Source organism: Prionailurus bengalensis, chromosome X, assembly GCF_016509475.1.
Source record: "Prionailurus bengalensis isolate Pbe53 chromosome X, Fcat_Pben_1.1_paternal_pri, whole genome shotgun sequence".
NCBI lineage: Eukaryota > Metazoa > Chordata > Mammalia > Carnivora > Felidae > Prionailurus > Prionailurus bengalensis.
The window spans coordinates 284,149-294,308 of NC_057361.1; the positions used below are offsets into that span (position 1 = coordinate 284,149).

At 53.6% G+C, this 10,160-nt stretch overlaps 1 long non-coding RNA gene across 1 annotated transcript; it reads right to left on the minus strand.

Moving 5' to 3' along the window:
* Nucleotides 1-7,015: 7,015 nt before the first annotated feature.
* On the minus strand, nt 7,016-9,925 carry LOC122477526. Its single transcript, XR_006295711.1, has 2 exons — nt 9,715-9,925; nt 7,016-8,518 (listed from the first exon to the last, which is right to left on the minus strand). It is a non-coding gene; the product is annotated as an uncharacterized LOC122477526 (long non-coding RNA).
* Between the last annotated feature and the right edge of the window lie 235 nt (nt 9,926-10,160).

Sequence of the window (10,160 nt, forward strand, 5' to 3'; positions counted from 1 at the left end):
GGGGCAGAGGGAGAGGGAGACACAGAATCGGAAACAGGCTCCAGGCTCTGAGCCATCAGCCCAGAGCCCGACGCGGGGCTCAAACTCACGGAGTGTGAGATCATGACCTGAGCCGAAGTCGGACGCTTAACCGACTGAGCCACCCAGGCGCCCCTGCTACCTCCTATTTTAATAAGCTTCCAAAGAAGGGGCCGCTGCCCGGGCTGGCTCAGCCAGAGGAACAAGCAACTTTTGATCTCGGGGTTGTGAGTTCCAGCCCCACCCACGTGCGTGGAGAGATTGCTTAAAGATAAAATCTTTAAAAAGATTTCAGAGACAAATAAAAATGTTGAGCAAAACAACAAAAATGAAACGAATTTATGGCAGCTCTAAACAAACTAAAGAGAATGGAAAAATCATAAATGCTTAAAAAAAGACTGGAGGTTGTTCAGATTTGCCCTTTCATCCACAGGAAAGAGTTTTACAGAGGTTATGCACGTGTGTGCGTTTTTTTTTTTTTTCAGGCGCCCGTCTATTTTCCTGATTCAAGAGCCCAGTTTTGTTTTTTATTTATGTTTAATTTTTTTTAATGTTTATTTTTGAGAGAGAGAGAGGGAGAGAGTGCAAGCAGGGGAGGGGCAGAGAGAGAGGGAGACACAGACTCCCAAGCAGGCTCCAGGCTCCGAGCTGTCAGCACAGAACCCGACGCCGGGCTCGAACTCACGCGAGATCACGCGAGATCTCGCGAGATCATGCCCTGAGCCAGTCGGACGCTCAACCCACTGAGCCACCCAGGCACCCAAGTCCTTTCTGTTTTAATGTACTTACAGTGTATTTATTTTGCTGGAACGCAGCATGATTAAACTGCCTCCTACCGGGTTTCTGAGAGTATGGTACGAGCCTGAGAACACAGATAAATAAAAGTTCATGATCTCAAAGGTTTCCTAGTCTCATGGGGTGGGAGCGGCAATTTATATAATTAGGCAACTCAGTGCACAATTACATGGTAGAATGTGTAAGTGAGAGGGGAGAAAGAGACAAATATGGGGAAAGGATCAGAAATCGAAGCGGCAGGCTGCTTGTTACTGTCTGCATTTGATAAATTGCAACCCGAAAGACACCAACCAGTTCAGACGAGAATGGGCTGCGTTGCAATCAGAATTGTAGAGACAACACGGAGAACTTTGAAACTGCAGGGTCGAGGGGCGCCTGGGTGGCTCAGTCGCTTAAACGTCCGACTTTGGCTCAGGTCGTGATCTCGTGGTCTGTGAGTTCAGGGCCTGCACTGGGCTCTGTGCTGTCAGCACAGAGCCTGCTTGGGCTTCTGTCTTCCTCACTGTCTGCTCTCACCCGGATGCGTGCACGCTCTCAAAAGAAACAAACACTTAAAGTCTGGCAGGTGAGTCTGGGCACGGAGTGCATGATTCATTTTATGTGAAATGTCCAGAATACACAAATCCATGCAAACAGAAAGATTAATGGCCCTCAGCTGCTGGGGACGGCGCTGGGCATTGATGCCTAAGGGGACAGCGTGTCCTTTTGGAGGGGCTGAGAATGTTCTGGAACCAGACAGAGCTGGTGGTTGCACAACTTCGGGACAGTGTTAAATGCTCCTGAGATGTACAGTTTGAAGTAGTTCTGTTTACATTATGTGAGTTTCCCCTCAATTTTTAAATTTTTTTAAATGTGTTTTTATTTTAGAGACAGAGAGTGCATGTGGGGGAGAATCAGAGAGCGAGACACAGAATCCGAAGCAGGCTCCAGGCTCCGAGCTGTCAGCACACAGCTCAATGCAGGGCTTGAACCAGCCTTATTTAAAGGATGAAGCAACCAGGCATTTGCAGATGTTGGCCGGTGGGGCCGTCACCTGAAAATCAGGTGAACGTGCTCACAAGCCGAGTGTGGGCCTGAAAAGCAAAACTTTTGTTCTTATGTAAGTGACTGTCCCCCCCACCCTGGGTGTGTGTGTTCAGTGGCAACCCCAAAAGTTATGTCCACGTCTCAACTTTCAAACCTGGGAAGGGGACCCTCATTCGAAATAGGTCTTTACAGATGTGATGAAGTGAAGGATCTGACATAAGACCGTCCTCTATCACAGTGGTCCTGTATCCAATGACAATGTCCTTAGGAGAGACAGAAGAAGAGAGACAGACACAGAGGAGAAGCCACGTGAAGGCAGAGGCAGAGACAGGAGGAACCCAGCCACGAGCCCAGGGACGCCTGGAGCCCCAGAAGCTGGAAGAGGCAGGAAGGACCCTCCTCTGGAACCTCAGGAGGGAGCACAGCCCTGCCTGGATCTCAGCGGTCCTGCCCTGGCTGGATCTCAGTGGTCCTGCCCCTCCTGGATCTCAGTGGTCCTGCCCTGCCTGGATTTCAGTGGTCCTGCCCTGCCTGGATTTCAGTGGTCCTGCCCTGGCTGGATCTCAGCAGTCCTGCCCCTGTGGATCTCAGTGGTCCTGCCCCCCCTGGATCTCAGTGGTCCTGCCCCACCAGGATCAGGATCCCTGCCCTGCCTGGATGTCAGACTTCTAGTCTCCAGAGCTGGGAGAGCATGAATTCCTGTGGTTTTATGCACCCAGGTTATGGGAATTTGTTATGGATGCCCCAGGAACTAACACCCTGGGTCCTTGTTAAAACGGGAAGACTCTAGTGAAAGAAAACCAGGCATCTGTGCTTTGATCCAGCTGGTACAAGTGGCCCTCGAGGAGGCTCGAGCTACTCTGTCTAATGAGCACACTTGGCCCATTTTGTGTAGTTTAAACATCGGGGGAAAGTCCAAGGAGATCAGTCCTTCTCCCAAAGAATGCCCGGGGATGCCTGCTACTGGGTCTCATGAGAGAGCACCGTCTCTGTGCCCGGGGTCCACGAGGGACGTGTGAGCCCCCTCAGGGCTCCGCCTTCTGGCCTCCAAGCACGAAACTTCCTGGAGGTGCTTTGCCTCGTTTTCAATTCATCGAGACTGCTTCCTGATCCGTCAGAGGAAGGCCACAGACCTTGACAAATACCTCTTTGTCCCGTGCTCAGCACGCGTTTGGAGAAATAAAAGTTACATCGAAAAATGCCCCCTTTCCCGTTTTCATCTCTGATGGAATTCTCTGCTGACCCCCTGGTTCCCCATGGCTCCGTTTCAGGGTTTGATGATACGGAAGAGAATTTTGTATTTGGATAATAAAATTTCCTTACTCGCCTTCCGCAACCTTCAACTCAATTTCCTGTCCCCGGAGACACTGTATATTACAGAATAGAATCCAATTCCTTATTCGTAGGGAAAAAGTTCCAATTTAATCTGAATATTCAGTGCTTTGCACTGGTCAGGGTGATGGATGGCGTATGGAAATGCTTCTGGTTCAGGTAATCAAACGGCGGAATGCACTCCGGTATTGAAAGAAATAATGAAGTCTATTCAATATTCTATAAAGTGCAGAAATGCACATTACGCCGTGGAGACCCTGCGTCCCGTTATTACCTTACCAGCACCAGCTCCGTCGCCAAAATACATAAATAAATAAATAAAGGGTGGCCCCCAGTGGAGAATTAAAGTGCACATTACACCGTGGAGACCCTGATAAGCACCTGGGGAAGGGGGGGAGATTAGCCCTTTGGGGGTGACGGAGAATTACGGGCACCCCGTTACGCATGCATCCCGCGGCAGGTTGGAAGATGATGCCACGCGGGTGGCCTAGAAATCGGGGGTGTGGGCAGGATTGGGGTGCTTGAGCAGAACATGGTGTCTGGGTCAAGAATCAGCAGCTGAAAATGACAAGACTGGGGCCCGGCTGCGGGCAGAGCCGGGCGCGTGCGGCCGGGATCGTGTCCGTCCTCAGGGAGATGCCGGGGACAGACGCAGACCGCGGCGTTTTCCGTCGTGCTGCTCCCGTGACTCAGCCGACTTGGGCGTTGTTAGCGATAATAATCACCAGCACCCGACTCCTAGTGAGACATGCCCCCCACTGCGATCTCCGAGTGGGGGCTTTGGCTTACGCCGGAACGCGGGGTGCTGAGCTGCTTTGTTCGCGCTCCGCAGACAGCTGACACGTCAGAGGGAAAACACGCGTGCAGACCAGCTCCGCGGCGGGGAAGCCTGGCTTTCTGGGGGTGTTTCCAGAAGGAAGACTTTGCCTATCAAAGTCCCACCCGGACACGTGGATCTGGACATCCAGGGTCCCACGTACAAGCAGGGGCTGACTCCAGCCTCGTACGCGCTGGAGGGCAGGGCGGACCATTGGACTCCCAGACCCGGGCGGGAGGGCAGAGCTGACCTAGGTGCCAGAGCGACCTCCGTGACGTCACCGCCCCTGGTCTGCTCACAGACGCGACTTCACAGTGGCCTGGACGCGGACCCCACTCTCCAGTGACCCTTGTGACCCGGGGCTGCGTGCACTTTTTCTTTGTGTCACCACTTTGCCGGCCCCTCCTCACCTGGACACAGGTGGGAACCCAGGTGTTCCAGCAGCCCCGCCCGGCTGGCCACACTTGTCTCCTGGGCTCGACAGAGGTGCAGTGACGCAGGGATCAGGGCTGTGGGGGCTCTGTTGCGGCCCCGGCTCCCGCCAGCCTCGGTCCTGGGGCTCCGGGTCGCCTCCGACGGGCCAGCCGACACGGGCTGGGTCTGTCCCTTCCGTGGCTCCCTGAGCTACTCACGTGCCTTGGGCACATCTCTTCCTGGGCCTCTCGGAACACCGCGTGACCGCCTACAACGCTTCCATTTTTTAACTTTTATTTAAAATATTTTGTTTAGGGGCGCCTGGGTGGCGCAGTCGGTTAAGCGTCCGACTTCAGCCAGGTCACGATCTCGCGGTCCGTGAGTTCGAGCCCCGCGTCGGGCTCTGGGCTGACGGCTCAGAGCCTGGAGCCTGTTTCCGATTCTGTGTCTCCCTCTCTCTCTGCCCCTCCCCCGTGCATGCTCTGTCTCTCTCTGTCCCAAAAATAAATAAACGTTGAAAAAAAAATTAAAAAATAAAATAAAATATTTTGTTTAGGTAAAACTCACATAACATAAAACTAGCTATTTTATTTTATTATTTGTGTATATATTTTGAGAGAGCAAGACACTGTGCACGCACACGAGCAGGGGAGGGGCACAAAGAGAGGGAGAGAATCCCTAGCAGGCTCCACACTGTCGGCCCAGAGCCCAGTGTGGGGCTCGAACCCGTGAACCATGACATCATAACCTGAGCCCAGAGCAAGAGTCAGATGCTTAACTGACTGAGCCACCCAGGCACCCCCAAATTATTTTCAAGTGGCCAGTCCAGTGGCATTAATCACATTGACATACGGTGCGGATGCCACCCCTCTCTGGTTCCAAAACACTTCCATTCCCCAAAAAGGAGACCCCGTCCCCTTGCCAGTCACTGTCCTTCCCCTGCCCCAGCCCCTGGTGACCAGGAATCTGCTTCCTGTCCGTGACCTGGCCTGCTTGTGGACACTTCGTAGGAACAGAATCGCATGCTCTGTGTCTGCTTCTCTCCCCGAGCGTTGTGGTTTCCGGGTCTGTCTACGTGGCCGCATTGTCAGAACTTTCCTCCTCTTCGTGGCCAAGTAATAGTCCCGCACGAGGGTGGACCACACTTGATCTGTTCCTCTGTCTACACACGCTCGGGCTGTTTCTGCTTCGTGCCTGCTCTCACTCATGCGGCTGTGAGACACGTCACCCCGCTGTGTCCCTCTCTTCCTCCTGGTGACAAGGGCTCTGCCTCACCCTCTCTGGGCCTCAGTGTCCTTCTTGGTGACACCCTCAAGGTCCTCACCTTGCAGATTCCGATGAGCATTTGGCGACCTGACAAGAGAAAAGCCCGCAGAACTATTCTGCAATCTCAGAATAGTATTCTATTTGGAAATCGGGTCTTTACAGACGTGAGTGAAAGACCTCTAGGTGAGCTCACCTGGATGACGGTGACCCTAAATCCAATGACAGGTGTCTTTACAAGAGACAAAAGAGGGGAGACACAGACACAGAGGAGAAGCCACACACAGATGGAGGCAGAGACGGGAGGGACGCGGCCAAAAGCCCAGGGATGCCTGGAGCCCCAAAAGCTGGAAGAGGCAGGAAGGACCCTTCCCTGGAGCCTCTGGAGGGAGCACAGCCCTGCCCCACCTGGATCTCAGGGGTCCTGCCCCTCCTGGATCTCAGTGGTCCTGCCTGAATCTCAGTGGCCCTGCCCCTCCTGGATCTCAGCAGCCCTGCCCCTCCTGGATGTCAGTAGCCATGCCACGCCTAGAACTCAATAGCCCTGCTTAGATCTCAGTGGCCCTGTCTGTCCCTCCTAAATCTCAGTGGTTCTGCCCTCCCTGGATCTCAGTGGTTGTGTCTCTCATGGATCTCAGGGGTCCTGCCCTGCCTGGGTCTCAGTGCTCCTGACCTGCCTAGATCTCAGCAGTCCTGCCCTGCCTGGATATCAGCGGCCCTTCCCTGCCTGGACCTCAGTAGTCCTGCCCCCCCATGGATCTCGTGGTCCAACCCCTCCTGGTCTCAGTGGTCCTGCCCCACCTGGATCTCAGTGGTCCTGTCCCTCCTGGGTCTCAGTCATCGTGCCCCTCCTGGATCTCAGTGGCCCTGCCCTGCCTGGATCTCAGTGGCCCTGCCCCTCCTCAATCTCAGCAGCCCTGTCCTGCCTGGATCTCAGTGGCCCTGCCCTCCCTGGATCTCAGTGGTCCTGCCCTGCCTGGATCTGAGTGGCCCTGCTCTTCTGGATCTCATTGGCCCTGCCCTGTCTGGATCTCAGCGGCCCTGCCCCTCCTGGATCTCAAGGGTCCTGCCCTGCCTGGGTCTCAGCAGCCCTGTCCCACCTGGGTCCCAGACTCTGCCCTCCACAGCTGGAAGAAGATGGCTTCCTGTGCTTGTAAATTCCCAGTGTGGAGTCATTTGTTGTGACCACCCCCGGAGGCTCACACAGTACCCGTGTTCACTGTGGCCACAGAACCTACATACCTACAACAAGCCCTTAGTCACTCACCATCAACACCCCATCCGGCCCCCTTAGAAGATGAGCTGTCTCATCTCTGGAACTCCTGGGGGTCATGAGGTACAGCCTTTAAGTAATGGGGGAGGGGGAATCTTTTATTTGATTCCATTGCATGGATCCAGAAAAACATCATTGCGGAGCTTGAGCAGAATTGCCCTCCTTGAGGTTGGTGGGGTCACCTGTGTTGGTGGAAGAGATACAGGGAAGGCACCTAACGGGGGGTGGCTAGGTCTCCTCCACCCTGCAGGCTGCCGGTCTTTATTTTAATGTAATGAACAGATTGCATGGCTTTTGCATGCTGCCTTAGATGTCTTCAGAAGCGAATTGTTGCTGCACTCGGATAGCTCAGGGACCTTCACAAGATGCGGTTCCAAATCCTCCCTCCGTAAAACTCTTGCGAAAATAGCCCCCCACAGCGAGCACTGCTCTCCAGCACTGTAAGACCCGTAATGGTGAAAAAATTGAAAGCAGTCGAGACGATCGAGAATGGAATGTGTTCCGTGAGTTTTGATAGGTTTACTCTGGACAGTCTGCAGGGTTGCACACGATGACAATGGCTACAAGCAAGCACAGAGACCGCAGGATATGTGCTTGTTACAGAGGCAAAGGGGATGGTTATGTAGCAAAGCAGGATGTGCGCTCTGTCAAAATAGCCTCTGAGAAACCAGGAGGTAATCCTCAAAGTGAGAATCATTTCCGTTAGCGTGGTCGAGAGAGGTAGTAAGTGATTTAAAAAATGTTCTCTCCGTCTCCCAAATTTCCCATAGTGAACCCGCACGGGCTAAAAATTAATCTGCGTGAAAATTGTTTTGGAAAAGCGTAGGCTATAAATAACTTTGGGAAAGAAAAGGGCAGAAGGCAATCTCACTGTCCTCAGCAATGTACGGCATTGGGAGACAGCTGACAAATTTGTCTTTAAGGAAGAAAAGATTGTTTTCTGGATAATTCTTTAGTCTAATGAAAGCCGCAGAGGCAGGACTCTTGCTAGGGCATACATCTGCCCCTGAAAAATGAGGCAGAAACTCTTAGGATCTGGGATGTGATACTGTCTTCTGTGTCCGTCAGCATAAAGGCAGCCGGTCGGTGCTTGCTGTGGTAAACGCTGTTTTTTTTCCTGCTGAAGACCTACATTTGACCCCGAGCATTTTTCTTAACGACACGGGGCTGTATTTCAGATAGCCAAAGTGAGTGATTTGGATCATTTCTTTTTCTTTTTCCTCTTTCTTTTTTCTTTCTTTCTTTCTTTCTTTCTTTCTTTCTTTCTTTCTTGGAGGATTATAAAATACATACGGACTGATTGGAGGGAACTTGAAAAATATGGGCCCAGGAAAAAGAGAACAAAAATCTCCAGTCACGATCTCCTCTTCCACCCCCCACCCACCCGGAAAAGACAGTGACTGTAGGTCTTTCTGTTTCCAGACGTGAATAATCTTGATTAAGGACTGGTTACTGCACACAGCGTGAGGGCAGAAACGGGCTTGCTGTTCTTGGGGAGGGGTGGCGACGCAAAGGGGGTGTCTCTGATGCTGTGAAGGACTGTTCCAGAGGGTCTCGCTGGCTCCTCTCAGCTGCGCAGTCTGGAGACACAAAACACTGGGAATTAGCCCTGAAAATGTGGGGAAGGGTCCCAGGCACAGAATGCATCCAGGGGGCGGGTCCTGAGGCAGGAATGAGCTCCCTGTGTCTGGGCAGAACCAAGGCTCTTGGCTGGAGCCCACGGGCCGAGATAACATGCTGGCGTGTGAGCTGTGCCGGCTGGTAGGGCCTTGTCGTAATGGGGATAGGGAGCCCCTGGGAGTCGTGTCACACACAGGGGACGCCGTGCAGTTTGTACTTGGTCTGCTGGTTTCTCAAGGGTTAAACATAGACTTGGCCTTTGACCCAGAAATTCTGCTGCTTAGGTACAACAGGACTGAAATGTGATATAAATGCTTGTCTGCGGTGGGGTCACGTGGCTGTGTGTGTCTGTGTGCGTGTGTGTGCATGTGTGCGTGTGAGAATCTCTAAATGTCTTACCTATTCAGGAAGGAATTATGGCGAGGTAAACACATGTAATGGGTCAAATGGGGGCTACCCAAGAGAAATGTCCATATCCTAACTTCCAGAACATGGAATGGGAGGGAGACAGCTAGGAGCCCAGGGATCCTTGGAGCCCCAGAAGCTGGAAGAGGCAGGAAGGACCCTCCCTGGAGCTTCTGGAGGGAGCACAGCCTTGTCCCACCTGGTGTCAGGGGTCATGCTCCGCCTGGATCTCAGCAGCCCTGCCCTGTCTGGATCTCAGTGGTCCTGCGCTGCCTGGATCTCAGTGGCCATTCCCTACCTGGATCTCAGTGGTCCTGCCCTGCCTGGATTTCAGTGGTCCTGCCCTGCCTGGATCTCAGCGGCCCTGCCCTGCCTGGATCTCAGCAGCCCTGCCCCTCCTAGATCTCAGCGGCCCTGCTCTGCCTGGATCTCAGTGGTCCTGCCCTGCCTGGATCTCAGCGGCCCTGCCCTGCCTGGATCTCAGCAGCCCTGCGCCTCCTAGATCTCAGTGGCCCTGCTCTGCCTGGATCTCAGCAGCCCTTCCCTGCCTGGATCTCAGTGGCCCTGCCCTGCCTGGATCTCAGCGGCCCTGCCCTGCCTGGATCTCAGCGGCCCTGCCCTGCCTGGATCTCAGCAGCCCTGCCCCGCCTGGATCTCAAACTTCTGGTCTCCAGAGCTGGGGGAGGATGAGTTCATGCTGTTCTAGGACCCCAGTGTGTGGTCATTTGTCGTGTGGCCAGGGGGCACTCACCCACTGGGGATCCCTGGGAAGAGAACACAGCATGGAGGCCCGACTCTGTGTACAAGCAGAAGTCCAGGATGATGGTCTTAAACAGCATTGTGGGGGCGACTTGGGACAAACTGACGAGCCTGGGCTGCCCCCTCCCCCAACATCACAGTGCCGTCCCATGGCTCAGGAGGACGCCCCAACTTTGCCGGCCCCAGCCACGTGCTGTGTCCTCCTAAGCAGCCCGTGTGGAAAGAATGCCCTTGCAGAGGACGGCTGAATTAAGTTGTGTTCTGGCAGCACGTAAGTCAGGTTATTTTAAGGGCTCTTGGTCATGCCCCAGAGGTTATGTACCAGCAGATTTCAGGAAATCACAGCCACGCATGGCATTAAAGCCGCATTACTGTCTGGCTCCAGAATCCGAAGTATGTAATTAACTCCTAATCCTCAGTGTCGAACGCCACCAGGCG